Below are 6,058 nucleotides of genomic sequence, written 5' to 3'. Positions count from 1 at the left end.
CATGTTTTACACATTATAGCTTAGTGATTTTTTTTTTTTTGCTGTGAGCAACTGAAGCAGTAGTTTTCATAACTTCCAGAAGACACTACCTCCAGCCATACATTTGGTTTTGGGGTTGGAGGAAAGTTATTTTTTTGAAAAAACAAACACCAAAGAGAGGCAGCAGAACTGGAAGAAATGGAGACTGTAGAAACAACATAGTATGTTAAATTTCTTTGTATGGGGAAAGGAATAGAATGTATTAAAAATATCTCTAGCTTTTTATAAATAGAAAGCAATGTTTGTATTTCTGGGGGTGGTAGGTTACAGAACTATACAGAACTGAAGTTGACGAATATTTCATTTGCTACCTCCCACAGCTGCTTACTGTGTATTTGTCCCAAACCCCGTGTGCACAAGATCAGATAGTATTGAGACAGCAGTGTCCACTGGGACTGCACATGGATTCTCAGTGTCCTTCCAGTCTCCACAACCCAGAGCATAAAGGGTGGAACATGAGATCAGTGATCCCTCAGTTTGTTGTTACAGGTCATGGCAGTGAGATGGGAATGGTGGAGGTGTCTGCTTGTTTCCTGGTGATTCTGTTGGAGTTAGTGGCAGTAACTAGTTAGCATAGTTATTAAGTATATGGTTAACACTTTGCCCTCTGACTTTACGTGGAGGGGAAAAAAACTTTGTGTTTGTTTTTCTGTTTGTTTTGTTGGTTTGTTTTTTTTAGAAAGAGTTAATAGGCTTAGAGTCCTTTCCTAACACCAGGATGTGGACTGTTACAGAAACAGGAAAAATAGGGTTGGAAGGGACTTTTAGGCCTCTGTTCAAAGCAGGTCATAGCTGTTTAAGCCATTCAAACCAAATATTATCCAACCTGTGTTTAAAAACTTCCAGTGATGGAGATTCCATAAGCTCTTTCTGTTCCATTGCTTAGGCACACTCATAGTTACAATGTTCTTCGTAATATCCAACCTAAATTTCCCTTCTTTCAATTTAAGACTGTTACTTGTCTTGTGCCTGTGCACACAGAAAACAGTTGAGTGCTATCCTTCTTATAGCAACCTTTCTGGTATTTGAGGAGAAATTTGATATCTTCACTCTTTTCTTTTCTAGACTAAATAATCCCTGCTCATCCAATCTTTCTTTGTAATTCATATTTTCTAGATTTCTGATACTTTTTGTTGCTGTCTGCTGAACTCTTTCTAGTTTGTCCAGGTATTTCTTGATGTGTTGTACCCCAGACTGCACAAAGTGAATTTGAGCCCATGTCAGTGCTGAACAGACTGAAAGAATCACTTTCTATGGCTTGCATGCAGCATACTGTTGACTCATTCATCTTGTGGTCCACTATAATCCCCAGGTCCTTTTCTGCAATCCTGCAGTTCAGCTAGTTGTTTCCCAATATGTATTTGTGCATGTGATTATTCTATCCTGAGTGTTCTTTGCATGTTTTTTCTTACTGAATTTGATCAGATGGGAGAAATAGTCTGAAATAAGAGTGTCCAGATAATTTGGAATCCTGATCCTATCTTCCAAAGGGTCTATTACCCCACACAGTTTGGTATAACATACAGATTTACTTAACTGTACATTCAGACCCATCTTCTAAGTCATGTAATGAAGAGATTAAATCAATGATTCTCAACCAGGGTGCTGTGAGATATTTTTTACAGGTGCTACAGTGTGCCTTGCAATATTAGCACTACTAGGTGTGCAAGCACCTACATACAATTTACAAAATAAATTCATAGAATCATAGAAGTAGGGTCGGGAGGGACCTTGTAGATCTTCAAGTCTAACCCCCTGTCTGAGCAGGAGAAAAACTGGGCTTAGATGACTCCAGCCAGGTAGGCATCAAGCCTCTTCTTAAAGACCCTCAGGGTAGGAGCCAGCACCACTTCCCTTGGAAGTTGATTCCAGATCCTAGCTGCCCTGACTGTGAAGTAGTTCTTACAGATGTCTAATTTTAAACCTACTCTCCAACAGCTTGTGGCCATTATTCCTTGTTATGCCAGGGGCTGTTAGGGGAAACAAGGTCTCTCTCAAACCCTTCTGGTCCCCCCTAGTGAGTTTATAGACTGTCACCAGGTCCCCCCTCAGCCTTCTCTTGTGAAGGCTGAACAGGTTCAGGTCCCGCAGTTTCTCACTGTAGGGTCTGCCCTGTTGTCCTCGGATCATGCGGGTGGCCCTCCTCTAGACCCTCTCAGTGTTGTCCACATCCCTCCTGAAGTGGGGTACACAGAACTGGACACAGTACTCCAGCTGTGGCCTGACCAGTGTTACGTAGAGGGGGAGGATCACCTCCTTGGCCCTACTTGATGCACCTGTGGATGCACAACAAGGTCCGGTTAGCCCTGCCAACCGTGACCTCGCATTGTCGGCTCATGTTCATCTTGGCGTCAATAAATTCAGAGATTTCAGATAGGAATCCATAGTGTCAAAAACGTTCTGACCTATTGTGGTGTTTCTGAATTCTTTGTAACAAGAATTGAAAGGTTTAAAGCGGTTTCAAAAAGGAAGAATTTAAAAAAAAAAAAAAAAAAAAAAAAAGCAGATGTTACATTCTATTCAGGGTTGCCAGGTGTCAGCTAAATTTATAGCCCAAAGTTGCTTCAAAACTAGCCAGTTTTTAAAAATGGAAAACAGCCCACAGTGGGGTGAGATGCATGCACCATAGGAATCCCTTGCAGGGAATTCCTGCATGCTCACCTACAAGTGGAGGCACCTACACATGTAGGTTCCTGCACTTGCAGATACATGCACCAGGTTGAAGCATAGCAGCCTGATACGTGTGCTGTGGGAATCCTTGATACATGCACTGTAGGATTCCCCTTCAGGGGAGATACCATGGTGTGCATTAAGCAAACTGTGACTACCTTTGGTCACAAGAACCTTTTTGGGCACTTGAAGCATGACAAGTGGCAGGAATATCTGAATGGTCACAGCTTGTGCCACCATAAGAATGGTCCTGGCAGCACAAGGCCAATGTCTGCACCCTTCAGTTTCTTAAATTCAAACTGGCAGCAGAAGATATAAAAGTGATTTTCCCAGGGCAGTCATGACACACTTAAAACATTTGGTTTCTTTCAGGCAACTTAATCTCTGAAATTTGTTTTGTGAGAATTGGTGTGCTTGGGGGATGGAGGAAATGAAAACTGCAGCCAAATTATAATTACAATCACACTGTGTCTTGTGCATGTAAATAGTACATAGTTCTGAAGTGCCTGGGAGGGGAAGTGGGATCAGGAACTGAGAAAAGAAAAGGGTTGGACCTGAGAACAGGAGCCAAAGCAGAGATGAGATGCAGAAATCAAAAAGGAACAGGGGCAGCAGATGGGGAAGGATGGGGTAGGAGCAGAAGGGAATTGAATTCCTCAGTTTTAACAAAAATCTAGTAAATAGTTGCTGAAAACCTAGTGGCATAGTATGCCTTCTCTCTCTGGGGTGGCAGCTTTCCACAGACAAATCTTCTATTGCTGCTAATTACTCAGAAGGTGTAAGTGGTATAAAGCTGTGAAGAAGTTCTAAAGATCCCAGTCCTGCTCATGACCAATATGGTAGGATGATAGGATATCACATAATGGAAATATTGCTTTTTGAGTTAACTTGCTTTAAATGCTTAGTGCCCTGGTTATAAGTAGTGCTACACAAGGCTGAAAAAAATGAAAAATCAGGTGCTCTCAGTTGGACACAAGTGATTATTTGGGGGATTAACCTTAGTGCCCTCTCTTCCCACTTACAAAGTAGGGCTGGTGATACAGCCCCATGCCAGGGGTCTGTAATGATAATTAATGTCTGTAAGAGCCAGATTTTTAAAAATCTTTTATGCCTTTTATCTGTATAAGCATTTACAGTACTGTATTCAGTGCATAGCTTGGATAATCTGGGATGAACAATGCATGAATCCACTTGCTGAATGAGAAGGATAAAAGAAATATAGAATAACTCTGTATTAAGCAAGGATCACCTGTACTATGTACTGAATAAAGTACAGCTCCTATGGAAAAAACTAGTTTAAGACCATGTCATTAAAGAGTGAGTTCTGCACCAGCAACCTTCATTCAGTCATTTCTAAGATCAGGAGCACTTGCCTTGAGGCCTTTGCTATTTATCTTTTTGTGAGGATGCATGTAGAATGTGCCTAGTGCCTGATCTAACACCCTTTAAATCAAAATGGGATCCTTTCCATTTACTTTGTGGGTTTTGGACCCACTGCATGCTGTATATGTTGGCGATGCCCAAACTTTTGAACACACAGTCTTTCTCTGAGACCATGAGGTGGTTTATGCTCTTTCCTGCCTGTGTATTTGACTGTACAGTGTTACAGTGTAGAAATACCAGAGTTAGACCAAACAAGAAGTTGGGTCAGTCAGTGCCTACAAAGGAACGATGCTGTCATGGTCAGCTTTTCCGACTCCCAAGCCGGTTCACAAATCTTTATGCTACACTGAAGTACATGGTATATAATAATAAAAGTTTCCACTAACAGCTTAGTCAGCTGGTTTGTTTGTGAAAACTGCTGCCCTTGCAGTGTGAAGAAACTGGAGGTCAGACACACAACTACCAAGAAGCAGTGATCTTAGAATATACTGTCTGTGGGAAAGTATCCACGCAACTGGAAATGTGAGGATCTGATAGTGGAAATGTGCCGTATTTGTTTTTAAGGGGGAAATATTTCGTTTACTGGGAGGAAAGGACTATAAAGTTATTTCAGACATTCTTACCTGGAGGGACTGATACATTTCCCAGGATCCCATTTATGTCATTGTGAAGAAGGAAAAAAATCCTTCGGAGATGCTTACCAAGCAGAAACTGGGGAAGGGGAGAGGAGTTCCTGAATGAAGAGCCGGGGGAAGAGCATGGGAGAGTTGAGTCTTGGGACCCAGGATGACTGGAGGGACGGCTGCAACAAGGGGCAGCTGGCTGGTGGAAGGGCTCAGAAGAGCTCATTTAAGCCAGGAGACGTGGCTGAGAGAGAACTGCAACCACATTTTCAAAGTAGCCTGATTCAGCAGGAAAACCGGGGAGGCAACACTGATTCTATTCCTTATGTGTGAACAAGATAAGTGTGAATGATACATAGGCAGCAAAAACTCTTAACTTCGCTTCAAACCTAGATAAAGCAGGTTTGAAGTCGAAATATTTTTGCTACGTTTGCATCATCTTCAGGCATTCCCACATGGTACTTAAAGTGTATCAGCTCCAGCCCTTTTGAAATGTTCCTCTTTTGAAATGGCTTCAACTGTACATGAGTCGTCACGCAAAGTCAACAGAAGAAGAATCCTTGTGTATTTTGACTTGGAGCATACAATTTTATAGGAGTCCTATTAGCTTCCAGGTCCATGGGTTTGTTTTCTACAGGAAAATTTCCAGACCTTCATGTACTTCCATGACACAATTTTCTATCCTCTGCTTCTGTCTTTCTTGGGAGTTTCTCTTCTCTAATGCAACAGTTCCTAAACTGACTGAAGTTGTAAAGGAGCTAGAAGCATGCAAAAATGAGATAATGAACTTTTACCTCATTGAAACCCTTGAGTCTTGCTCTGAATTTTTCATCAGCTTGAACAGGGGTTAGCAGCCTTTCAGTAATAAAGGGCTGTGTTTCATAGTTTCTAGGCTCGGAAGGGACCTGAGCAGATCATCTAGACCAACCCCCTGCCATGGCAGGAAAGAGTACTGGGGTCAAACGACCCTAGCAAGGTGTTCATCTAACCTCCTCTTAAAAACCCCCAGGGTAGGAGCCTGCACCACCTCTTGGAAGTTGGTTCCAGACCCTAGCCGCCCTGACCGTGAAATAGTGCCTCCTGATGTCTAACCTAAACCTACCCTCTGCCAGCTTGTGACCGTTATTCCTGGTCACTCCTGGCAGTGCTCAAGGGAACAGTGACTCCCCCAATGCCTGCTGATCCCCCCTGACTAGTTTGTAACAGGCCACAAGATCCCCCCTCAGCCTTCTCTTGTGGAGGCTGAACAGGTTCAGGTCCTGTAGCCTCTCCTCATAGGGCCTGTCCTGCTGTCCCCTGATCATGCAAGTAGCCCTCCTCTGGACCCTCTCCATGCTGTCCAC

General features: G+C 42.8%; 1 protein-coding gene across 1 annotated transcript in view; it reads left to right on the top strand.

Annotated features, from left to right (window-relative positions):
* The window catches only part of TSG101 (tumor susceptibility 101), an 84,105-nt gene that overhangs the window by 33,303 nt on the left and 44,744 nt on the right, over positions 1-6,058 (top strand). The gene's annotated exons all lie outside the window — the stretch shown is intronic.

The sequence above is a fragment of the Gavialis gangeticus genome, unplaced genomic scaffold (genome assembly GCF_001723915.1).
Source record: "Gavialis gangeticus isolate Ggan-Ray unplaced genomic scaffold, GavGan_comp1, whole genome shotgun sequence".
In the NCBI taxonomy this organism is placed as follows: domain Eukaryota; kingdom Metazoa; phylum Chordata; order Crocodylia; family Gavialidae; genus Gavialis; species Gavialis gangeticus.
This window is presented reverse-complemented; position numbering and strand designations above follow the sequence as displayed.